This window comes from Amblyomma maculatum, chromosome 2 (assembly GCF_055883805.1).
Source record: "Amblyomma maculatum isolate TAMU_Amacu chromosome 2, ASM5588380v1, whole genome shotgun sequence".
NCBI classification, from domain to species: Eukaryota; Metazoa; Arthropoda; class Arachnida; order Ixodida; family Ixodidae; genus Amblyomma; species Amblyomma maculatum.
Window position 1 is genome coordinate 27,498,287 of NC_139345.1, and position 27,112 is coordinate 27,525,398.

At 43.8% G+C, this 27,112-nt stretch overlaps 1 protein-coding gene across 4 annotated transcripts in view; it reads left to right on the forward strand.

Moving 5' to 3' along the window:
- Positions 1–27,112, forward strand: part of LOC146198198 (peroxidasin homolog) — a 429,069-nt gene that overhangs the window by 217,686 nt on the left and 184,271 nt on the right. Inside the window, exons 1-2 of one of the 4 annotated variants that reach the window (XM_084593593.1) lie at positions 5,119–5,339; positions 9,646–9,711. The exons of 2 other annotated variants lie outside the window; for them this stretch is intronic. The gene's annotated coding sequence lies outside the window, so the exon portion shown is untranslated. Of the gene's footprint in view, positions 1–5,118; positions 5,340–9,645; positions 9,712–27,112 lie in introns of those variants that run through there. One more of the 4 variants, XM_084593592.1, reaches the window with a different exon arrangement.

Sequence of the window (27,112 nt, forward strand, 5' to 3'; positions counted from 1 at the left end):
GCGAGTGCTTGCCAAATGCGCTCCATCCCAATCTTATTCTTCTTGATATTTCCTTTTCATGGTCCGGATCTGCGGTTACTATCTGTCCTAAGTACACATATTCGCCTACTATTTCCAGTATTTCGCTACCTAATGTAAACTGCTGTTCCTTCCCGAGGCTGTTGAACATTACCTTAGTCTTCTGCATATTGATTTTCAAGCCTACCTTTCTACTTTTTCTGTCTAGGTCATCAATCATTATTTGCAGTTCATCCCCCGAGTTGCTTAGCAAGGCAATGTCATCAGCAAATCGCAGATTACTGAGGTATTCTCCATCTACCCTTATCCCTAACTGCTCCCATTGCAAGTCTCTGAATACTTCCTCTAAACAAGCTGTGAATAGTACTGGGGAGATTGTGTCTCCTTGCCTAACACCTTTCTTCATGGGAATTTTGTTGCTTTCTTTATGTAGAACTATGGTTGCTGTGCAGCCACTATATATATCTTCCAGCACTTTCACGTACGGCTCGTCTACCCCCTGATTTCGCAATGCCTGCATCACCGCCGAGGTTTCAACTGAGTCAAATGCTTTTTCGTAATCAATGAATGCTATGTATAAGGGCTGGTTATATTCCGAGCATTTTTCTATCACCTGATTGATGGTATGGATATGATCGATAGTAGAGTACCGTTTCCGAAACCCTGCTTGATCCTTTGCTTGATTGCAGTCTAAGGTTGTCCTGATTCTATTAGCGATTACCTCAGTCAATACCTTATATGTAACAGACAGTAAGCTGATTGGTCTGTAATTTTTAAGGTCCTTAGAGTCCCCTTTCTTGTGAATGAGGATAATGTTTGCATTCTTCCATGCTTCTGGTACCGTCGATGACACCAGGCACTGCGTATACAGGGTGGCCAGTTTTTCTAGCACGATATCCCCCCCGTCCTTCAGCAAATCTGTAGTTATCTGATCCTCTCCAGCTGATTTCCCCCTTTTCATAGTTTCTAGTGCTTTCTTGACCTCGTCCTTCGGCACCCGAAATAAGCACTAACAACTTCATAGTAGACGACGTAGTGCACGAAGTAGCTGTGACGAATGCGCTGAATGTGGTGAATAATTGACCTAGTGGAAGTAGCTGTTCAAAAATAGTAGCAAGGGGCAAATAATGCAGTCTGGAAGAAAACAGAGAAAACGCAGGGCCCTTTCTGTGCAGTTTCTTCTGTAGCCGTTGCATATTGCAATGCTCAATCCAGCCGTTCGTTGAAAGCTTCCTTCTGTGTTTTCACCTAAGTGAGATGCAAGGGGAGAGGGGAGAGGGTATTTATCGGCTTCCCTGCTCCGCAGGCCTCATGGGAAGCTAAATGAGCAATATTCCTCTAACTGATGCGGCAGGTAGCTGTTCGCAATGATTATGTGCGCTCGGAGGCAATGAGGTGAAAAAAACAGCCAGCACCAGTTAATTAGGATATTGAGATGTTTGTGAAAAAAAAGCATCCAGAAAAACGGCTCAGCATCCTTGGAAGGCAGATGATAAACTTGTAGCTACAATTCTTAGATTTGTAAAAAGACGAACAAATTATACAAAGCGCAGTTCTGATACACAGGCAGAATACTGCATCCCAAAAAGAAAAACGAGTTATTAGTGTGTTTTAGGGGTTAACTTACTAAAGTGAGCTTCCGATGGTAGTTTGTGAAATACGGCAACGCTATACAAGCAAGAATATTGCGTGCCCTTTCTGCTTTAGGCCTGAGTTATGGCTAACGCCCACTCGTGAGACTGCGATAGTCGGCCGTTCGAATCCAGTCTCCGCGTTATTTTACAGCTCTGAACGTTTTTACTTTCTTTTTATATCCTAGCTACCAGAGTCATCCTGAATGGCACTTACGCCTCGCTTCATGGAAATTAATCGTCTGAAATAAAACTGTATTCCCACTCCTGTGGAAATTTCATACTGAACATCTCAATGCGCCTGTGACTTCCTGCCTAAAAGGAGCAGTGGCTGCTTGACTTCGCAGTGTTCTGTGCCATGCTATATACTCAGTCGTCCTGTGTCTCTTCAATGGATTTCAATGTAAAACATCCGAGTGAGCAACCTATTTTAACCTATTTTGACAATTAAAGTAAATGATTACCTTTAGAATGGTGTCATCTGTGGATGCGAGACTACTTACAATTGCCTTCAGGCGCCCTTAATTGATTCTTTCGTTTGTTTGCGTGGCTACACTGAGCTCGTCTTCCACAGTGGTGACCGGTTACAGTCAGATGCTTGGGAGAGGGAGATCAAAGGAGGGAAAAGATATATCTTTTTTATTATCCAGAAAAGAAATTGTCAGCGTTTACGCTGTGTCTCTGTCTGTTCGAAGCCAAGCGAGAGCTATAGAAGTGCATGTGCTCATTTGCAGATTCGTGCCGCTTTGCGTGATGTTTGCAAACGTCATTTATGCAAAAATCAGGGATGTACAACCTCATTTTATTCTCCGCGCTTACACTCTATCCCGCCTGGAGCTGTGGCAAGAGTCGCCATCTCGTGAGGGTGTCTTGTAAAAAGATCCTGCTATTAGACGGTGGCTATTCAGCGTGACCCTTGTTCGTAGTATGCTGCCGAAAAAATTACGAGGGACTTTAGCGACTAAAGTAGTGAAAGGCGAAAACCTGAGTGCCGCATTCTGCTACGCAACTGGTCAATATAGTCAATAATTTGTCAATTATTGAATGACTTAATCGGTTATTATTTAGTATTTATTATTATAGATTCATTATTTGTAATTGATCATTGATTGGCTTATGGCCATATAAGGCACGCATTCGCACATACTGTGGTGGTGCTCTGTGATTAGTCGAGACCTCTATGACATCATCCCGCCTCCGCCAATCAGAGCCACCGTAAAAGCGGGACACATTTTGTCCACGACAGCATGAGCCATTAAAGGCTTTCCCCTTGGACAGGGTACTGTTGCTTCAAAGTGGTGCAGTCACCTAAATGTGAAGTTGACGATTGAAAATTGTTAATAATAATATAATTGGTTCACAGAAAGGGAAAGGCGCAGTATATGTCACACTTGCTCTGTGGACACCTGAACCGCGCCGTAGGGGAAGGGAGGAAGGTGGGAATGAAAGTGGAAAGAGAGAAAGAGGAGCCGTAGTGGAGGGCTCCGGAATACTTTCGACCACCTGGGAATCTTTAACGTGCGCTGACATCGCACACCACACGGACGCCCCTTCGTTTCGCCTCCATCGAAACGCAGCCGCCGAGGTCTGGTTCGAGCCCAGGAACTCCGGCACAGTAGTCGGGCGTCTTACCATCGCACCACCTTGGCGGGGCTTGAAAATTGTTGCTGCGTAGAATTCAGTAGTCATTAATAATTAAGGAAAAAATAGCTTCTGAGAAATACTTTTCACTTTGGCAGATTTCTTAAAGAAACATAGAAAAAAGAAAACGTAGCGAACACGGCGGCACTAGCTTGACCACATTGTTTCAACATTCACAGATCCATCCATGCTCGTGAAGACTCATCACAACGCAAGCGTGCCACAAGCTAGTCGAATAACGCAGCAGTTGGCTTTGAGAAAGTTGGGGCTAATTTACAGCTCATCGAATGTTAAATTACGCTGAAAAACTCTCTAACAGAAAAAAATAGGGTTGTTTGATTTATATTGAGGTTGCTACATTCAAAGCTACGCTCATTATGAGGAAAATTAACGTAGCAGGGACGGCAGAAAGTCGGCCCATCGGATCGGATTGGGGCGTTTCCGGAGAAGGTGGCCACTGCTGGTGTAGGACGTGGTTAATTTAAACTCAGTTGGAAGAAACCATTGGCCTGCAGTAGGCGTCATTAGGGGCTAATGGCGCTCATGACGTTCATGGTGCTTCATGAGTGACCTATAATAGTGTCATTTCCTTTGAAGGCAACGTAGACGGAATTACCTGGTAACTGTCATTGTGTAGGTGTTTCATGTTGATAGCAGCTGCTTTTCGTGGCTTACAGGACCCATGAAAATAGTTATCACTGAGCATTACTGTGCGCCGGAATAAATAAAAATGACATAAATAGCCGACTTTAAATGTTTTGAACTTCGTGATGTAGAGTAGAGCTCCAATGACACGTTTGTGCTGAATACACCTCGGTAAGACATATCTTCACAAATATATTAGACATTCAACCGGATAAAGGCTTCCTTGTCCCAACAAAGTGATTCCACGAAAAGTTTCAATTGAAATCTGCCGATTGTCGTCTTGTTTCCCCGTTCGGTGCATCCGGCCCGATTCGTAACTTTTCATAATTTTTTTTTGTTCTTTCACTTTCTTGTCGCTAATCAGTACTGGCTGTCATGCCACAGCAGTGCCCTACACTGTTAAAAGGCTATCATCTGCGACGTCACAAGTAGCACCGCCCAGGGCAAATGATTGAAGCAGGCGAGGTATCGTTCTAAAATGTAAGCTTTTAATCATTCTTCACTAATGCATTCGTTTTTCTTCACACCAGAACGCTTCTCTTGATAAAATATGAATATGGTGTCATGCTGCTGTAAACAGACTTCTGCTCAAAGGCGGTTTTTCGCAATTTCTAGCCCCACGCATCAAGGTTTCGGCTAGTCGCTGCGCTCGACTGCCTCGGGGCCATACGCGAGCGGGCATATAGGACTGCCCGCCGGACGACGGGGAAGCAGCGGCTAATAACGTCTCTGCCCGATTCCTTCTTGCCGGACGGGCCACTGCATACATCCCTTGTCATCTCGCGGCTGCGAAACTTCCTTTAATTAAAACCTGATCGCCGGCTGGATTACGCCTCGCCTCGCCGCCGGCTCAGTCCGTTCCGACGCCTAATTAGGTCGGCCGCGGACAGAGCAATGCTCGCCACTTTTGTTGCCCTTCGGCTCCTTCCGGCGGCCGCTTAAATGACGCGTTTAATTTAGGGGCCGCCGAAAAAGCAGCTTCGCGAGCTCGCTAGCACTGAACTCGTGGAACCTGTAGGTAGGAGCAAGATAGCGGTCTCGGTTCCGCGTCGGTATGTATCGTGACGTACCCGAGCTCGATGCTTTCAGGACAACTAACGTGGTTTCATTGCGCGAGGGTCCTTATCTACGCCAGCTCGACGCAGCAACATTTTCCTGCTGACTGGCGGATGTGCTGCGCCGGATGCACCCGTCGCGAGCGGCGTCCAGAGTCGCGGCTCCGCACTACGCCGCCCCTGCGCTGACTGCAAGTTAGTGAAGGGCACACGATTGTTGTCGGAATAACAACAATCTGAACCGATTCGGACGCCCGTAGCACCCACACACGTGACCAGGAACACTAAGAAGGAAAAGCGGGCTCACTCGTTTCATCTTCTGTGCGCGAGTTGGAGCGAAAGTTGAAAGGTCAGTGAGTGTTTCACGCATGCACGTACCTATCGCATGCTATAAGGACCGCGGCCCAAATAGTTTGGTATTGCTAGCCTGCAAAGCACTAATGAACGATTCATAAAGACCCCCTCATAAGGCTAACCTCTGACCTACCTTTCCGGATAAAGGTAGGTCTCTGGAGAAAATCTACGGAGAACATTTACGAGTCCAAAGCTACGAGTCCCAAAATCCACTCTCCGGAGAAATTCTACGAGTGATTGTCAGCAGTCGTGACCTTATTATTCTTTCCCATAAAGCGCTTTGCGACGGCGGCTATTTTATTTTGCTCAGCAAACAATTAACATAAATCCAAGCGAGACAGAGATGTTCCACTCAGTATATCTTCCTATTTCATCGTCTTACATTTTCTCAGTCTGCTTTCATTAACCCCGCATGGAGCGCACGGTCTTCGATTTAATTCCTGCTTTCTTACAACACAACGAATGCATGAAAGTCATGGATCCGGAGTTCTCATTTGCACGACACAGTCAACTGTCCTCTAATTACTCGCGATCTGAAACTGCTTGCTCTTTTCTTACATGGGTTTACGCGGATACTCCGAGTAGAGTGCTGTTAAATTGACTTCTAATGTCTCACGAGAGGAAATTGTGACTCTCAGACCCCTGATGTCGCAAGCTGCACGCACGTTTAATTTGCACTGAAGTTCGCGAACATGAAGAGCAGGAGAAAGCTACGTTCAGCGCGAGTGGCATTTGGGACACTCTGTGGCGTTTGCTATGTTTAGGGACGCACTGCGGGAAAGAAAAGGAAGGAAGCATGTTTTGGGCACCGCTAATTTATTCTGAACTTTCGAAACACTTCAGAACAAACTCTCTAGGCAAAGCTTCTTACGCTGTATCAGTATTTTTTTTTTTCTTATGTTAAACGAAGGGGGAAATCAACTCAACTTGACGAGGTTAAGGCAGTTTCTGGGTACGAATGCTAGTGTCTGGTTTAATTCATATCCATCCTCGTATTCTCGAGAACTGTCCACATTTCGCGAGCACAATTTTTTTTTTATACTTGAAGCACTTCCGCCGCAAGGAAGAATGGTAACTTTTGCGTGCTGAGGCGTTTAAACTGTGCATAACCGTCTCGCACTCAGTCACTTGCCTGCATGCTCCAGCTTGAATGCGGCGCCTGTTCGCGCCTTCTCCACTTTACATTTCGGCATGATAAATCCCAACACGATTGTACCCCTTTGCTTCGCATAGCGGAAGCAGTGATAAAATGGTAAGTCATGTTCTTCAAAAGGAAGATTCGAATACGCTAGAAAGCAGTTAGTCGCACTAACGACTGATTAGCTATTTTTGAGTTATTTTTTTCGACGTTGTCGAATTTCGGATGCCGACTAGGCCTTAATATGAGTATGAATTAACACGTCAGTAGCATGAATCGGATACCTCAAAATCATATTTCAGCCAAGGTGAGTTGAAGGTTGAATTTCTGGTCGCCCGGGAAAGATGCGGGTGGGATCATGCTAAGACACACCAAAGCATTGCTCAATTTTGATAGGATCTTGCCTCCATTTCGTCAAGCATGATTCGCTGCCATGATAACGCATGTATACTTTATCACCTCCTTATTACTCTCTCATTATCTCCTGACCGCCTTGTATTATCAAGTCAACACCTATCATATCAATTTATGTTATTTGCAGATCATGTGATGTTGCCTCTTTTCCCATCGCTGACACACAAATACTAGGTTCACCTCTATCCTTCTCGTAACGTGGCACCGCCGTCGCTCTGAGCTTCCGTACTCGCTTCTCACAATAAATTTCTGGGTTCCAATGCGCAATAACGCATATTTCTAAATTTCTTTACTTCGTTAACGCATAGCGACAGCAGGCTAAATCGCTCGCGGTAGAGAGCAATGCTGGACGCATTCAAAGAAAAGACTTCATCTTGCTCCGCCTAAGAAAGCAGTTACTCTGTTCTGAGCTGAACAGAGATGCAGGTCTACTCTTAACGGATTCCCATGCTCCACTTTGTGCAGATACATTGCACACAACGAGCGACAAGCCCAAATACGAAGTGACGCGCATGTCTTTCGTTACGCAACATTCCTAACTTTGCTGCCACCCCTCTACGCATGCCGACAGTGGCGCGATGCCAACGGCCTTTCGCGCGCATTAAGTTCGCCCGCATTCGGCGGCGGTCCCTGAAAATAACTCACGTTGCGAGGAAACACTCGCGTCCCTGCTGTTCGACGTGAGGCGCATCACACGTGGTACCGTATATGATTACGAATAGCAACCGCGCAATCTGTCCTAGGGAAGATCCATAAATCGCCCGGTTTCCCTCGGTGGCGCACCTCCACTAGGCACCGCGCACACGCGCTCCGGCGTTCCGTCCGTCGGTACTTGCGCAAACACTGCACTGCACGGAAGCACAAGCGATGTTCTTCAAAAAGCACTCGCGTCTGTGCGTATATTCGTCCCTGCGTCAAACTCTGTACACCCCCTCCCCTCTGTCTTGAGAAAGATGGTACTTCTTCGCCATTACTCCGATGTCAATATTTGAGATGTAAAGCTGGCCGAACGCGGCCCGTAGCAAAAGGCGCACTCACGAGCGTTCATACTGTGCCTGTCAGTGCGGTACGCTCTTATTTTTATTTATTTTTGCTCGCAATTCACCATTCCAGTTGTCGCCCATGTGAAAGCACAGTGCTACCGCTCCGGCCAGTCGTCTACCCTATCAATAGTTGCCTGTTTCAAAGACACTACATTTATAGCTGCTGTCGCAATCGCTCTGCATCAATAAATAAAAATAATTTCAAAATAACTTTTTTGTTGCCGTTATACTTATTGTTGTGTATGGCGTAGCTGTTCTTGCGTTAGCTCCGCAAATAGCCTCCTCAGCAATCCTCTCTGTTTTGGGCGTTTTGGTTTAGCGCGTTTTCTTTTTTTGACCGCACCTGATAGCAGTATCAGGGCAGGGCTTCAGTGGTTTTATCGCAATATAATGAAGTTTTGAAAAGAAAATGTGGCAGTGATCTTGTGCTACACCTTGGGCGCTTCCTTTCATCATATTAAAGAAACAATTTTCGGACGTTTATTTATTTATAAATTCGGCCAAGCCCCGCCATCTACTAACTATCCCCTTTTAGCTTAGTTGGTCGAGAGACTGTTTGAGAAACGCGGTGGTACTGGTTGAGTCCCGAGAAGTGACCTTTTTTTTATTTTTATTTTTTTGCAACTGATCAGCTTTTAAGAAGCCTGTATCGCTTTCGTTCGTGTCAGTATGGCTGCGCTTACTTCGGTGGATGATGATGAATAGTTACTACTTCATATTCGAGTGCTATTCCAGTAGACCCTGAGGGTTTCCCAAACACATTGGAGTGAAAGAAACGGCCTTCAGCCAAATACCTAGTTTAAAGATGAGATCCCTGCGTGCACACGAAGGCATCTGTTATAAAGAGATATAGCTATGAGCCGCCATCCTGCCGTGCGTGGACCCATGTAGATGCGCTCGCGTAATAAATAGCAATGAACGTGCTGTTTCAAGTATTAGCAGCTGATTCAGAAATAGCTTCATTATTTGGGCATATTTAATTGAGTCAGGTAATCATTCTTAATTATTAAAGGCGCAAAAAACACGGGGTGATTTCAGTTAAGACGACGGAACGAAGCGTCACTTTCAACTAGTTTATTGAACACACGAAACAGACATATATAGGTTTAATTGTGGCATGCGCTGACACGTCACCCAAGATCAAGTTTAACGTGATAACCCACGCTCAAAAAATGTCTCTTCCGCCATCTACAGAGCAATTGAAATGTCACTTATGCACGAGCTGGCTTTCTTTTTGATATAAAATGCTTCGATCAGTTCCCTAGCTGTTTTGTCTCTACTTTTACCAAGCATGCTCACGTCAGAATAACATGGCTCACAATCACAGGACGAGCTCTCCGTAACGCGCTGTGGCAAATACCTGCTTTCCTTCATTTGTTCCAAATTTCATTCATGCTGTCTCGTTCGCTCATTGATACACGGCCACTCTGTCCTACGTAGGAGTGGCCGCAGGACAGGGGAATCTCGTAGACAACACCTTCAGCGCATTTCACATAAGGTCTTCCTCGTTTTTTTTCTTTCTCGGTACGGGCGCAAAGTCTTCTGAGCTTTGTCGATGCTGAAAAATCCACCGGCACTCCATGGCGATTAGCAACTTTTTTCAAATTGTGAGCCACTTGGTGTATATACGGTACCACTACAGGTCTCACAGCTTCAAGATGGACGTCTAGCCTAGCTCTACCAGTACCTTTCTTTATTTTTTGCAGAAGGCTTTCGGCCACGGCTGTTACGAGCGAATGAGGAAACCCGGTTGCCAAGAGCCTAGCCAATTGGTAATTAAAATTATCCCGCATTTTGTGAAAGCATGACTTTCTCAGCTCGAATCAGGGCATAGCGAAGCAATTCCTCTTTTTACATGCTTAGAATGCGAGGAATCAAATGGCAGTAGCTACTTCTTTGCACGTGGGGCATAGTACCAATACACCCTGTCATCACAGAACTCAATTGTCAGGTCTAAAAACTGTCATGAATTTACAGGCAGTTCATGTGTACGTGTGTAAATTGTAGGCCTTTTCTGTGTTCTCTGAATAACGATAAAACGCTGTCCACAGTTTGCTGAAAGCTGGAATTTCCTTCTCTGGTTAATAAATTAACGAAATCATTGACCTATCTGAAAATATTAAAAGCCTTGGTATTGGGTAAAACCTTCTGCAGGACTAGGTCAATCTGTGATAATATAAAAAAATAGCACCGCTGCCACGCAAGAACCAATGCATACGTATGCTCTTTGCAGAAAACGCTGCTGGCCAAATGTGATAAAGGTGGATTCTAAATAAAATTATAATAAAGTTATAAAGTTATTTATGGATACACCAGCTGAGTTCTGAAATGAAATCGGGTCGTTTTCCTCAATACACTCCCGGACCGCCGAGAACAATCAGTATTCATAAAGTTTTGCTCTCGTCGGGTGATCTGATAGGGTGACAGCTATGCCAAGATACTTTCTTGGGCGAATTGGTAAACATCCATAATTAATTTTCCTTTTATCTTGTCCTTTATCTTCTGGTTCGCGCTGTTTAAATTAATAGTGACAGCTATGGTTGTACTTCTCCGAAAAATCACTACGGAATTACCACTGGTGCCTCTTAATCTGAAATAATAACAGCGGTTATAATCATTGGTCTCACCTGAAGTTTGCGAGCTCTATATGATTCTTCGCCCTCGCCCCTCCCTGCTTCCTCCACTTTCTTTAAAGGACTGTAGCCACCTAATTTTTCGGTTTGTGTTTTATCATTCATAGTGAGGCCTAGGACATTACCTTACACGAATCACCATGTCAAATTCGCCTACGGGTGCTGAATAATTTATAATCGAATTTCTTTTCTCACCTGTTCTGGTTTCGGTTTCAACAACCGAGCTATAGCTGTGACGTCACAGTCAAGTCTAGGTCACGCGAGGGATGAAAATACAGCGATATATAATCATTACTGTGTCATTTGAATTCATTACAATGATAAAGCCAGCCTGCCTCAAGACGAGGAATCATTACAAGCGAAAAATGAACGAATATATCGCTGTTTTTTTATGCCGCGCTTTAAGACATGATTTTGACGTCATAGCCAGCTGTCGGCTGTCGAAACCGAAGCTGATGAGAAAATAAAATTCAATTATACATTATTTAGCGGCCATAGGCGAAAAGTGCGTGCGGACCGATATACAGGAATGACTTACGCTTCATTAACAAGAAGAAAGATGCCACCAAACTTTGGTGTCTATAGTCCTTTAAGTGGCAGCAGAAATCATGCGCCGCGGAGGCAGCAGTACAAATATCGCTTTCCTGGGACATCGAAAAAGCAACGTACACGTATGACGTCCCCGCGCGTATCGCCTCGCCCTCACGCCGTCACGCTGTACGGCGAGGTTGTGCGCGAACCGTGCAGGCCCTTAAATCTTTCCCCGTTCATTCCATTCTTTCGGGGCGTCCCGGCCGGATGGCCCCAATGGGCCTACCGGTCCGATAAATGTCACATCCACGTCTACGCATACCACGAAGCGGTGCAACCAAGCGGGGCGCATTAGTCGCGCTCACTGCACTGTGCGAAGAAGAAATGGGGGGTGCCGGCGATGGTCTGCACGCGGCGTCGAATTTCTCCTGTTGCCTCCCCACCAAAGCGCTGAAAGGGGCAAAGCAAACGACGAGATCAGCCACCGCAACAAGGATGCACTGCCGTATCGGCAGTGCACCGATACTGCAAAGAGAAAAAATCGACTCAAGTCGGCTGCCCTTCGTTGGGAGAGCACGTCTTCGTATGAAGCGAATTTCAACATGATTCTTTTTTTTTTCTCTTTTTTTTTTTTTTTTTTTTTTTTTTTTTTGCTGAGAGGAGGCAGGCTGTTTCAGGGTGGCGCTATCAAAGATTGATTCACGCATAAATTTTGGAATATTTGCTACACTGCACCTCTCATAGCGCGGCAAATATAGTTTTTTTAAGAACACACGAAAACAGGTCATACATTGCGCACGACGAAAAACATTTCCTCAGCCTGGTTGGCAAAAGTCGAACAAAAATTCACAATAATAATAAGAAATACTGTGGCAGAAAACTGGAGAATAAAACTCTGTAGCCGATATTTCGTACAAAACTATGTCAGAAGCAAATATATCATGTTAACACAACTCTGCGATAAATTTTCTTCTTAGTAAGGGGAATTAAGGAATAATCGCGCGAAGCGCTTTTGGCGACTCCTCGGACAAGTGCCAAAGCCACCCGCGGGATGTTGCGGAGAAACCTCGGTACTCTACTCACTCGGTGGCACCTAATCGTTCAGAACATGCTTGTCACCTTCAGAGAGACCCGGAGAGCAGTGCATCTCCTCAGCAACAAGGAAGCAGAAGTTGCCGTGGTATAGTCCGGGCAGGCAGAGCAGTCATCTTTAGCCGAATTTTTCACCGGCTGCCGGCATCGTAGCTTCAATTAATAAAAACAGGTGTATGAATGTCATGTTCTCATATTAACCTGTCGCTTGCGTTTTCAAAAGGCAAGTGTCGATGTTTCGGAATATTGAGAAAGCGCGTTGCTCCAAAGGGTCAGTGCACCAGACGAAGGTTTCAGCTTAGGCGTCATGTTCTCCATTTACCAAATTTCGAGGGAAGTTCGAAAATACTTGTTCAGAGCTTGTAAGAGAGGACCAAAAGTTGAAGTTTTTTTCAACATTCAGTGTGCCGTTATTTGCCTGTAAGCTGTCCGAATTGTCCAGGACTGGCCATTTTGCGTCTTTGCTCAAGCTGAACGATCTGAATAGGCTTGTCATCGAAAACATTATGAAGCGTGAGTTGCGGAGGAGCTGACAAGAGGTAGCCCCATTAAGAAATGAAACACCCAATTTCACCACAAAATTGGGCTCTGTTGCATACACTCTGAAGCTGAAAATGTATCATAGTGCGTTCACAAAAACTCTGCGCATAATAAAGAAGGAAAAGTTATTTTCCCTAACATCTATAGAAGGGTTATCTTTAAATGCAGATTATGTGTCCCTTTGAATAAATTCGTTTTGAACCTACCTTCACAAGAGACGAATTGTATTTCGGGCTTGGATTGAGCGATTTTTCCACTGCTATTAGCGGCATTTTGCTTTCAATATTGTGAGAGTCATGCCAACTAAGTGGAAAGCCTTGAGCACAAATTTGCTGCAAATGCTTTCTTTTTTTTTTTTTCACGGGATCACACGAATACGCGTAGCATTTATCAAAATTTTGAAGCAGAAGGGTTATGATTTTGAGCCATACCGTGTGGTTTACGTAATGCATCCCCATTGCTCTAAAATTCCCTGAAGGAAAGAAAAATTTCTTCGGCTCCTTCCAACGGGCACTATATCTAGAAATGCTAAAGAAACCCCACCACATGGCTTAGGAGCAAACCCCTGGGGCTCTAAACATTTGGCAAATGCTACAGACGTGCGTGCGTACGTGCGTGCGTGCTTGTTATGAGGAGAAACGTACTGTTGGCACCTTATGCACGCATATAACGGCTGATCCTTCTTGCGTTTATATTCCTGCTTTAAAAATTAACATGAAATACACCTGTATACAGTCTGTACAGGTGGGTAGTCCAGCAGTGCGGGCATACTAATATGATAAAGGAAACTGGTTTATCAATTAAGATAACCAAACTACCAAATAGAGTTTCATTTTTTATTTGATGGGGTATAGTTCTGTTGAGAAATTGAAGGTAATCAACAAAGAAGGTGAGCCCCTCAATATTTAAATTTTCTTAATTTACAACGTAGTCCCACAAGTATCAAACTCAAGAAGTGTGCATTTGAACGCTTGTTAAGTGAGCTTTTCCGCATGAACGGAATTTTGAAATTTCATCCCGTATCATCACATTGTCGCCGTAATCATGATATTGTGAGTCTTCCATGTATCACCGTCTTTCACTTGTACATACCATCGGCATCATCCCGTGGCGCCGCCTGTGGCACGCGCCTCGTGTTCGCCATCATATACGCCAGACGAGGCATATACCTTGCATTGCCATCCCGGCCTGGCCTTCTTTCACAGCATTCTTAACTAGATACTCAAATACATGAAAAGGCGTCTGTATCTGATGCATAAAGAATGCGAACGACGCAATTTTTTAAAGGTGCAATGAGAGAACTCACATTTGACGAGGATGACTTTTAATTTCGCAATGTAATATGGCTCCTAAATTTAAAACTAAAAGAAAACGTAATAATGTCTTGTTGTTAATCAAATACCCAATAAGTTATACTATGAAGATGTACGCGCCTTGCTGTACAATCCGCCTGCACCAGCCACACAGACGTATCTGTGATAGTTACCTTTTAATATGAATCTGTAAACGCTTAAAAGAAAATAAAAAAGGCAGCTGAATTTTCTTTTTTTTTTTTTTTTTTTTTGCATAAGAATATGGAAGAAGTCAGTCGGTGCTGCATGTGCAGGTGGGTATCACAGCAAAGCGGACACCAATTACAGGGTAGATGCCAGTGATGGTAAGATTAACGAACCAAAATCACTGATTAAAGTTTCAGTTTTTAATTTTAGGGCGAAAGGCTTTATTCCTAACCTGAAGACCACCTATATGAATCTTGAGGCCAGTTATTACTTTTACTTGTCTGCAATGTTGTTAAAGATATCGAAAGCCAAAAGTACGTATTTTTTCGAGAGTTGGCTACGTCACATTGCACATTTATACAATTGCGTTACTGCTCATGGTATTGCCTTCGAAAAGTTTTTCATCAAATGCACAAATGGCGCGTACATTTGATGCGTAAGAATTCCAAGCGACGTCATCGTATAAAAATGCAACACCAGAAACGTGACTCAACCAGCTTTCGTATGTGTATAGGCGACGTTCGGTATTTTGAACCACTTTGCCGCGTGACAGAATAATAAAACTGGGCTCACGTTCACACTATACGGTATTAAATTTCACTGTATGATATTTCCTCCTAAATCAGAAACAGAAGATTGAATAATAATTTCATTCAAATAATTGTCTGATTATTGGCCCTGTTCTTTTCTATCTTCTCTCGTGTCAGCGTTGTGGGCTAGAAAAACCTTTGATCTCACTTTCTCTCTCTTTTAACCGCTTTTCCCCGGAAGTCATGGCAATGCAAATAATTTTAATTACCCAATCAACATGTGTGCAGGCTTGGGCAAAAGCGAGGAGCACGTTCGCTCAACTGGAGCTCGAACACTACTGCGCATGGCACCCGTCCAAAGCACATCTTATCGATTATCTAATTTAAAATTCACAACCTCGCAACAGTGTACACGAAACTCGGAACGGCAAAAAGGGGGTATTCGAGGAAACCGCTCCATCCTGACGCTGTAAGAGGAATCGATGATTGTCTCTGTGGAAGCCGAGGTTTTCCGTGTGTACATTTGTCAGTAATTAAAGCACTTAAGAGTCGCATCTGACAGTAACACAACATGCATCAGGCAGTGTCAATTTCAAAGCGCGCAACGTGACGAAGATTTCTTTTTAAAAAACAATAACTGCGATCTTAAGTCATTTGGTAAGGTAATAGCCGGGAAACAGCTTGGTGATTATGGTGTATTCAGAAGCTTTTTGTTTTGTTTCGTGTTGTGTTGTGTTGGGTTTTTTGGCGCATAAGCAACTGAGGCTATCATGCGCCTGTTTTTATTTTGTAGATCAGAAATTTTAAAGTTTGCTCAGGAGCTTTGCCTCTTTTAGGAATTTTAGGAAACATGAGAAGTTTCTACCAGTGCATCTTCTCCCAAAAGCAGGCTAGGATTAAACGGGATTTGTTCATTGCAAAAACGTTCAAAATATTTTTTCCTTAATTTCTCAAGCTTAGTGCATGAAAGTAATATGTGATTTATTGTTAGTTCCTCTCCGCATCTCTCACATACAGGTTAGTCTTCTTTCTTGAGAATGAACTTATGTGTTAAGTGTGTGTGTCCGATGCGGAGGCGACATAAAGCTTTTTATTTCACCATTCGAAAGCAGTCGTATAAATTGTTAACCGGTATGACGGTAGAAAATAAATTTCAGTAATTATTTTGTGGAGGCTTGTCACGCGCACTAATATGAGCGGCTCTTTTCGTTTAATTGCCTCTACTCAATAACTATGGTTCGCGGCAGCTTAGGCCTTTGAACGAAGACAAGTATACTGCGGCAAAGGAGGTCAGCAGTAATATCGGAAGGTAATGGCGTACCTCTGCTCACTTGTCCTTTCCTTTCGCCCTAATTTTGCTTTTATCTTTTCCCTCTCTCCTGATCTGCGGAGGAAGAGACTGGTGGTGTCCTGCTAATTAGAATTCTTAGAAGGTGGCCCCGAAATAGGCTGCATATAAAGATACGCGAGAACAAAATAGAACGCGAGGAACAGAAAGCGCGGTGAAGGGCGTCTTTCGAACAGAAAGAAAGTTGGAAAAGCAGGAAACAGAATGGGGGAGGGGTCAGAGTGCAGCGCCGCATAATGGTTGGGAGCCGGGGTACTAGGCTCAAACGTCGCCGTCTGCGTGGGACACGCGTCTACACTGGGTACCGCGGCCGCACTGAGGTGCTACCGGCGTACAGGAGCTACTGCTGACGTTCCCTCGCCCTTCACCTCACTTCTCCCCTGTCTCACTGTGGCACTGCCTCGACGGGACACAGTGTGCGACCCACACTACCAGCGCCTCGGGTCGATTGCGCTTTCCACCGAACGGACTCATTTGACTTGATTGCCTGCGGCCCGGCCGGCCCCTGTACCCGTTTCCTCGTGCTGGAGGTAATAAAGTTCTCCTCTACTCGCTCACCTGACCATTCCCTCTCTAGTCATAGGCAGCACTGCTGTACTGCAAACTGCGCTTTCTTTTAGACTCAGGCCCTATCCTCTGCCCGCCCTCTCATTGCATTATTTAGCGTTCGCCAATGTCTGGCTTGTAAACTCACTCTGCCATAAGTGGTAGCTACAAACGTAAAGGAACCCTTCTCGGAGGTTCCTAATTGTATTTTAATGTCGCACGGGGCACAGCGGAGATTTTGCGCGGAAAGGTTTTGATCTTCGAAATAAAATAATAAAATTTAGCGATTGGATTCACCACTACCGGCCAAACCAAAAGCAGCCGTAGGCGATTTTGAGCAAAGGATATAGATGAATAAATGTAAGCACCACTTTGACTACATGTAGGGCTCTCCTTGCTTTATATAGGAGGTTACCATATCTCCGTAATATTTCCAACAAATGAACCTCTGTAAAGGCAACACGCTCGGATATATGGCGTCTCTCAAGACCCGACAACGGCTCAAGTATATGTCGCATTCACATTGATTTACTTCACGTACTTTCCAAGTGAATAATACATTTCTTTCGAAGCAAAGGACGTGAATGAGTAAAGAAACTGCATCTGCCTTGCCCTCGACCTTGTAGTCCCCACGAGTAAGGTTTCGCAATTCTGCACCAGGGCGAAGGACAGGCATGCCGAATGGCTGAGGCGGTCTGCAGAAAATGAGAACTGTCCATGTTGCCGTGGTGCCTGAATCGATTAGTGAAACAGTTAGGAGGCGCAATCCAGTACCAATGAATGCATAATAAATCGTGGTTTGCTTAATGAAGCTAGAGACTTCAATGCAACTTCTCAGGATTTACTGTAGGACTTAGTCGTTCGCGCCTCAGCAAACCGAGAATGGTTCAGGCTCCTGTACGCATAAATTATTAACGAAATCAGAAACAGTGCAATAAAAAGTACAAGTACAAAATTATGTAGGGATTCGTTACGGAAAAACTAATGCAATATCTTTTGGATTCTTTCGTTTCAATTCTTCACAAGCTGAAAAATAGCACTTGTTCGGCAAGCTTTTCTTGTGTGCTTAACTGTGGGCTTGCGAATAAATTCTTCAATTGTGTTAGGGGCTTTGAAAAACCGCTCAGTAAAAAAAGTATCATATTCGAAAGGATGAGGCGAATCGCTGAAGCATACAGCAGCACCGCCGCACTTCGCAAAGAGAAAGCGTTTGGTTATCATTGCTTCTCCCTAGGGGTTGGACGAACATGCAAGTGTAGAGAGCAGGATGTTGAAAGAGCTTTGTTGATTTCGGAACGCAGCCGACGAGAGCTCACGTCAGCCGCAGGCCGACTTCTTTGAGAAGTGAACCGTGGAAAACGCGCCCGTGACGTCGACAGAGCGATTTGAAATAGTGTTGCCACACACTAAGTTTCGCCTGGGTATATATGCACCTCTATTTAACTCATTCCTTCATTTCCGCATGAGGGCGCGTGTTTTTGAGATATCGAGCGAACCTGTATGATGTCCCAGTCACCCGTTCCGTGTTTCTTCACGTTTGCGAGTGTGCTGTCTTCATCGTTTTATTTCTCGGTAATCCTCGCGCGAAAGCTTAGCGCTGAGACGCTCTATCAGTAACCCTAAAACGTCGGCATTCCAGTGTACGAAATGTGCAACTTTAAAGGCTCTAAAAACGCAGTTTAATAACGACAGCCAATTTAGCTTTGGTACGCCAAGTGCAAAATTGTTGCGCTAGAGCTGTTAGCCGTGGTTTTGCTTGTTTGTCGAGGTTTGACATTGTTTATTCTGATTTCACCTAGTGTATGCAGGTTGTATGTTGTTAAAACGATTTTAGTCAAGGCCACACATGGTTACGGTAATGCAGGCAAGACCGTTTTGTCTTTTGGCGGACACTTTTTTTTAGTCACATACCCTAAAGGCCCGTTACGGGCATTACATAGGGGTCTGAAGAGTACATGAATTCACTATATTACATTACAGTGGAATATAAAATATCAGATCGGCCTTTAAGAGTATCATACGACAGCGTTAATAAATCCGGTGTGCAGCCGCCATTCCGGATTCTCGTTCGTTAGATCCACTTTACTCCTTTAGTCTCTTAATTTTAGCTTCTATAATCCGAGGCACACTAACATACGGCCGTAAGCTACAACATTATGTCAAAGATCATCCGACGTAGTTGTAAAACCTTGCTTTAAACGAATACTGAATGGGAATAGAGAACTAAGCAAGACGGACAGATTATTCTAGAAAAACACTGAGTGTTTACTGCGCGGACAGCTAGGTGACTGAGTGCTCCGAAATTCGCCTATGAATGCCCCGAAACTCCTCCACATTCAAAGCTCCCGCGAAAAATAAACTGCGGTGGCGTAATTTCATGACGTCTTTGCATTCTGACCAATCAGAGAAGCTACGGTCACGTGAACGATGTAGTTGCTGTCACGTCGGCTGACTCGCTATGCCTCGCACCCAACCGAAAGGCAGATGCTCCTTGTCGCATCGCGGGCGTTTGCGTCGTGTTGCAGCGCGTGGAGGAGGCAGAAAATTGGCTTCGAGAGAGCAGTAGATGCTACGGAAAATTATCGGGCTTAACCGCAGACTGAAGAAAACACTGCTGATCGCACCTACGGATGTACACATTCGGCGACGATGACGCTTATATGTGGCCCCCTAGGTGCGCTGTGTGTTTCTTGAAATGTGCTCCATACGCCGATAGGTTTTCAAAAACACGCGATCAGCAATCGCAATCGACGCATTTCGTTCGACACTATACCTGAGTAAAATGGTTGAACTAGCATTCCTCATCAAATGGTATCCTGTGCTGTCGTTTATCGCTTATTTGTTCACTAATTAGGTAGTAAGTGTGATAGCAGGCAATCCCTATGGTTGGTTGTACTGTCATCGTTACAGCTTCTATGTTGGGGAATTGCTTCCCGTGGTTTGTATGCGGAAAAGGTTCGGAGTACCGGGTCCGCGCGGCAGTAGCCTATGCCTTCCGGCTATAACTGCCCGCGGGAAATGCACGCACAATCTTAATTAATACGCGTAAGCTGATTTTATATTCTTCATGGAGAAAATTTTGTCTTGTGCTCCAGCGCCTCGCTTACTCAACGCATGATAACCAGCGCTCGGAAATGTTTTCAACAAGACGAACAAACAGTGAGGCCGGGTGCGCGTGGTCCTTGTAAAACACATTTAAGCATATTCGCATTTCCAGTACTCAAAACCGTGAGGAATACATCGCGCTGGTATTACGCTTTGCACACTGACAATGTGCATACAAGCGCGTGTCTGCATGAGCTCCTAGAAACCGAAAAAAAAAAAGTGAAGCTGTTGAACTTTGCGTGAATGCGTTGAGATTTTCTGGTTCTGAACTTGCTGCATGTATGCGGGACACATGCAGGAATTTTTAGCATTCGTGTTTACGTCTGCCCTCTCTCTCTGTTGCTTTAAAAATGAGACTTTGCATTCTTGACGACGCTCTCCTCGTTTTTTAACGGTAGATGGCCACTGAGAGGGCAGAATAGCTTTGCTTGAGCGCCCTCATACTTACGTTACTCATGGTGCCTGCCGAAATTCCCCATTGATGATGCCACGGGTACTTTGATTTTACACAATTTTCTGGATTATGAGAGAGTTGTTTTTGCTAAAAACAATACATCTCCTTTCCCAGGACGCTAACCTATCAGTACAACCTGACTTATCATTTCCCTTTAATATCTCTTTAACTAAGCCGTTCAAGTGCGTCTGCGTGGCCTAGAAGTAGCTTGTCTGAAAGCGGGATCCAAAGATCCCGGTTGGTTCAGTTTTCATGTCACTTCATTACTTGTTACAAGGTTTTCTGTGTTAGCTTATTTACTTGTGAAGTCATGAGTGACGTACGTGCCACGTGGTTTAACTGTACAAATTCACGTGGTCAGTCGGGTGAATTCAGTCTGCTTTGAAGTGGATGGAGAGCATGGTTCTTTGCGACAGTTGTCGTAGGCGGAAATATACGTCTTATCAAGAGGCGGGAAGAACAACGGGCGAGAAGATAGTGGTAGCGACGGTAAAATACATCAGACTAGTTATTTCGTATATTTTTAAACAGCGTTAATCCTACATCCAATTTCTTTTTTGTCTATTACCTCCCAGTCGATTTCAACCTCTCCATTTTCTGCCCCGGCTCCTTCCCTTCTTTTTCCTATCGCCGCCCATCATAGTTTTCTAATCTTTCTTTCCTGGCCGCCTCGATCGCTTTACCTGGACGGACTTCAGAGACACAAACTTTCAAAATAGGCTAAAACGAGACAATGTTGTCGACGACCAAAAAACACAAAGGAAAAACACAAAAGACGTTTCGGCTCCTATACCGTAGCCTTGTTCACAGTAAAAACGAAGCGAGGCATGAGCTTGTGTATGCTTGAAAAGGGACCAGACGAGGTTTCGTCCAAATCTTGATTTCTTCAGGTTAAGCTTGGTGTAACGGCTCGCCTCACAAAATCCGATTTGTCGCTTAAACCATTGTACTCTTCCCCAGAAATATTTCTCGAAGCATCGAAGTGGTTTTGGGCGGGATAAGCATGCAGTCGAAGATAGTCTTGGAACACATTGCTGCCAGTTGAGCGTTCGAAAAAAAAAAAAATGTCCTTCTATAGCGGTTCTCACGTGCCTTTGATAGTCCAGCAAAGAGCGTTAGCATAAAATCGAACAGCTTCCGAGTGACGTGTGGTAAATGTGCTTGCTGGTAGCTTAAACAGTTCATGCCAGTAATGCTTTGTAACTTAATATGCGAAACCACTCAGGCAAATAAACCGTGTGTTAGGCGTTACAACGCTTTATTAAGGACTCCGCTGTAGTTCTGCAGGATGCTGGAGTTAGCGTGTCATTGCCTGCGAAGGAGGTCTTCTGCATCCATTCACTAAACAAGGAATTTAACTTTTTATCTCCCACTTCGTAAGGCCAGGTGTCGTGTCCGATGTTTCTCGGGGATTGCACTGTGAGTGACGCTAATGAAACTCGGCGCGCAAATCACATAGATATGATATCTCTAATTTCGTGCCAACAGCGAATTACCTGGAAAAGTTTTAACGCCGGGAATGTTTGGATAGCAAACGAAAAAAAAAAAAAACGCTGTTCATAATTTCTTTTCTCCTAATGAGGAAAATGAACATATAGCAGAAACTAAAATATCGTAATGGGCCGCAATGACGATGAGGCGCTATCCGCTGTACCAAAAAGACGAAGTGAGTGTTGAAAGCACGCAGAGATTGAGTTAGTGAGTGAGTAGTCTTTAGTAATCAATAGAGCTGACACGAAGGCCTATTCAAGGGAGCAAAGTTGCAGGGTCAGGGAGGTCACATTTCGGTGTCAATGCCGGCCTCAAGTACTGACAGCTGACACGGCGCCTCAACCCCTTCCCCCCCCCCCCCCCCCACCTTTCCCCCTTTTTTTGTTTTTGTTTTATGAAGGCCCTCACTGTGACAATATATTTTCATGTACAATCATTCTGATTGATGCGTTTAGAAGTGTGTTATCATGTGTGCTCTTACTTATAGAGCACTTGACGAATTGAGCTCATTCTTGCCAGTGGCAATTCAACTGTTCAGTAATACTGGTTTCGAAGGATAATCTCCCGCCGTTTGATGTGACTTGTGCTGGGTTAATCAGACGCCATTTCCTTCCTGCTTTAGGGCGTGTTCGCTTCGCTTTGTGCAATAATTTAATATTCATGTTTCTTGAGTTGTGCCTCCATTTCTTCGCTCTGCTCATCTGGCTGGGACTATCGCTCATGTTCATCCGTTACTAGTCACCTTACCAGCACCACAGCAAGTCACCGTACCAGTACCGGTTTCTAGAAAGTATTCATAAATAATCTCACGCCAGTTACAAGGGGACTGCCCCATAGTGGTAGTGGTCCTTATCATCGCCACCATATTTGTGACTTGCTCAGCTTCCGTGCGCTGAAAAGAGACAGAACTCGGTTCAAAGCATATAGTAAAATTATGTGTGAACGAAGTGTGAACAAATTTAGCGATATTATGTATTTAGTCTATTTATTTCAGGCATGTTCATCTGTGGTCATGGCTGAGGAGGAGGAGAAAAAAAGCCACACAACAGAGGCTTGACTGTTTTTTCGCCTAAGGAACAGTGCACAGTATGCACAAATATATTGAACAATATGTAAACACAGCTTATCTTTAACTGCAGAAAAAAAATGCTTAAAAATGTTTTATTTTATATTTTACAGCCGAAGATTTAGAACAATGCTGTCCCCAATAAACACAAATCGGCACAAAATAAATCAGAATATTGCGAAAGAAAAACCAAGAAGTAAAACGTGTATATACAATGGACAGAAACGAAACTACTGCAAACGCCAAGAGAAACAATTTTGTTACAGAAATAATTTTGTTTAGCTGTTGGCAAGAAGCCAAACGGCCGGCAAAATCGAGGAGTACGAATTGGTTAAGCAGGGTAATTTAGTGTTTGAAATCCGTAATTAGTTCGAGGACGTGGTACGTACCATAGATCGTGATGACGGGTTAGACGGCGGTGTGTAGTTTTACGCAAGTCAATGGTTTCATCTGGGAATAGCACTCAAAGCTCGGACAAGGATTTGTACAACTGTAAGAAGCGGCAATTGTAAAATGAAGCAGGCTGCATTAATTACTTTATATTTGCAATAAAAAAGACAAAATGGCGATAAAACTATACGTACATCTCCTATTGCTTTCAACCCAGTTTTCTGTTATACAAAAGAGTGTTTCCATTGCTGCTGGGAGGTGTTGCATTTAAACTGCTTAAATAAAAGCGCACAATGAGCATCATCATGACGTTTATTATCATCACCTTTATTTTTATTGCTAGATAAATGTACATGATTATCAGTATTACAGAAGGAGGTCCCGAAGTATAAACTGTCCGGGGGACCTCCTATGACAAAAGGAATAAAATTCGCGGGTAACTTACTAGGCAGTTATTAAGAACAAAATATACAAGCGTGCAGATAACAACTTATAATGCTAACACTATTATAATACAATACTTATAATACACTGCAAACGACAAACAGTATAAAAATTCTAAATAATCAAGAACTGAAAACAACAGTGCCCTAATTGCAGAAATCTGAGAATGCAATTTGCTGAAAAAAGAATGATATCATGTAAACGCGGAAACTTATGACCCAAAGAAATATCTTTAGTCGATGGAACAAAAAAAGGTATGACGTAAGTCTTTAATGATTGATGAAATGAATGAAGAGTACGCTGTGATTTTATTTCGGAAGGCAGGGAATTTCACACAGATATGCCTAAAAGGTATGCAGTTTTTTTTTTTTTTGCTATAATTAGTCCTGATTTTGGGTAATAGTAGATTATGATGTTCAGCAAACTGGTGTTATTATTGTTAAAGAGCTTGGAGGCCTCAAAACCACTAAAAACGACATGATTATTACGCGTTTTAAAGATAATTGATGCCAGCCTAAAATTAAGCTTTAGCGACAATGACATTATGTTAAGTGTGCAATAAATATTGACAACGGATGCACGGTAAGGACTGAAAGTAATCATTCGGAGTGCTTAATTTTGAAGGTGGCGAATGCATGAAAGATTAGTGTTGTATGTGCTACCCCAAGATGATATGCAATACGAGAGGTTGCTATGTACGAAGGAGAAATATAACATGAGAAGTGTAGGTAGGTCGAAGTAATACCGGGCTTTAATTATCACGTGAATACCAAAGGCTGCTTTAGGTTTAATGAATTTGGTATGCGGATGAAACTTTAGTTAATTATCTAAAACGAAACCAAGAAATGTTGTGGATTCTGACCGGTAAAATACATACGTGCCTAAATGCACCTGAAGAGCATGAACTACCTCCTTGTTGCATAAATAAAAAACCACAAAGGTGGTCTTTTTTGGATTACTTTGTAGATGATTATATTGGCGCCAGGTATGAATACTCAGAAGGTCAGTGTTCAAATTGACTGTTAGTATAGAAATATCACTAGCTTGGAAAAAATGGCAGTATCTTCAACGTAAATAATTGAACTAGAGTAGTTGAGGCATTTCGGCAAGTCATTAATATAGATAAGGAAGAGGAGAGGGCCTAAAATGGATCCCAGTGGTACACCGCGGTTTATTAGCTTTGGGTCAGAACATATGGCACCAAATTCAACAACTTGAAGTCTGTCAATGAGATGATTACGGATTAGGCTAAGTAAGTGCAGGACCACAAACGCCAAGGCATCCTAATTTTTTGAAAGATAATGTTATGGGTAAATGTGTCGAACGCTTTTGTTAGATCAATAAAAAATGGCGCCAATAAAGAAACCACGATCAAGGGAACGCTTAACTTGGTCAGTGAATTCTATTAATGGAAGTTCGGTGGAGTAGTTCGGCCTGAATCCAAATTGGTAGAGAGTTAAGCGATCGAATTTAAGAAGATAATTTGTTTGATGAATGGCAACTATTGTTAAATCAGTTTACTGAAAAACGATAATATAGTAATGGTATGGTAAGTTCAATTCAGTAGTTCAGTCGTGTCCGACTCTTCGTGCCCCTATAGACCAATGGTACGGTAGTTGGTTATTATACTGTGGTCGCATTGTTTCAGTTCAGTTCAGGCGTTCAGTCGTGTCCGACTCTTCGTGACCCTATGGACCATGTCACGCCACGCTTTCCGGTCTCTCACTATCTTCTTAACATCACATATCTTCATATGCAATGCCTCGAGAATGCCATCTAACCATCGCGTTCGCTGCCTACCCCTTCTCCGGCGACCCTCAACCTTTCCCAACATCAAATCTTTCTCCAGCGACTCCTCTCTTCTCATCAGATGACCAAAGTAGCTGAGCTTTAACTTTAGAATTTGACCTTCCAATGAGCAGTCAGGGTTTATGGTCGACAATATCGACTGATTTGATCTTCTGGCAGCCCAAGGAACTCTTAAGAGTCTTCGCCAGCACCACAATTCAAACGCGTCAATTCTTCGGCGGTCAGCCTTTTTCACAGTCCAACTCTCGCATCCATACATCACAACTGGAAAGACCATAGCACGGGTTATACGGATCTTGGTTGGCAGACTAATGTCTCTGCTCTTTACTAGGCGGTCAAGGCTAACCATTGCTCTCTTTCCCAGAAGCAGGCGTCTCCTAATTTCATGGCTGCAGTCTCCTTCCGAGGTAATCTTGGCGCCCAAGAACAGAAAATCTGTCACAGCTTCCACTTCTTGTCCATTGATGCTCCAGGACTTGATAGGGCAAGACGCCATGATCTTCGTCTTTTTAATGTTCAGTTTAAGCCCAAACTTCTCACTCTCTTCTTGTACGCGCATCAGAAGTCTCTTGAGTTCCACTTCACTTTCTGCCATTAAAGTGGTATCATCCGCATATCTAAGGTTGTTGATACGTTTTCCAGCAATCTTCACTCCAGCTGAAGACTCGTCCAGACCGGCCTTCCTCATGATGCACTCTGCATATAGGTTAAATAGGCAGGGCGACAGTATGCAGCCTTGCCTCACTCCTTTCTCGATCGGAAACCAATCAGTAAGACCATGCCCAGTTCTGACTGTGGCCTCTTGCCCTTCATAAAGGTTCCTGAGGAGACAGATGAGGTGAATTGGAACTCCCATCTCTTGGAGAGCTTGCCACAATCTGCTGTGATCTACGCAGTCAAACGCTTTCGCATAATCAATAAAGCAGAAGTAAATGGGTTTCTGGAACTCTCTTGCTTTTTCCATGATCCAGCGAAGGTTGGCAATTTGGTCTCTAGTTCCTCTGCCCTTGCGAAACCCAGCTTGCACGTCCGGAAGCTCCCGATCCACATACTGCTGCAGCCTACCTTGCAGGATTTTTAACATCACCTTGCTAGCATGCGAAATAAGCGCGATCGTGCGGTAGTTGGAACAATCTTTGGCACTGCCTTTCTTTGGAATGGGGTTGTAAACCGGTACTACTTTTCCACGTTTCAACTGATTAGGAAAACTGCGACATTTAAACAGCGTTAATTAAGTGAGCCAGAAAAGGTGAAATGTCCTCTGTAATAAGTTTCATTATAGCTGGAGCAATTCTATCTAGCCGGGAACCAGTATTTCTTAATTGTCTAATGGTTTGAAGAACTTCGTTAGCAGAAGTTGGGTGTGAAAAAAAGGAATGAGTGGTGCGTGTACACACTGGTGACTGTGAGCTAACGATTTTTGTGTCAGCGCTGAAAATAAGCGTTGGCGATATCTGTATCATTTGAGAATGTGTCGCTGCTATCGCTAAGGTTAGTCGTGGTAGGTTCACGGGCAGCCAAATTTAAGAACTCTTTCATTATTTCTCAATTTTTATGCGCATTGTTTCCAATTTTGTTTCAGTAATGGCTAATTTTGGCAGTCTTAAGCACAGCTGTTGGTGTGACAGTACTTTTTGAATCAGTTAAGAGGTGGGACGTCAAACGGCTGCTTTTCAAGTTTTTTTCTGGAGATTA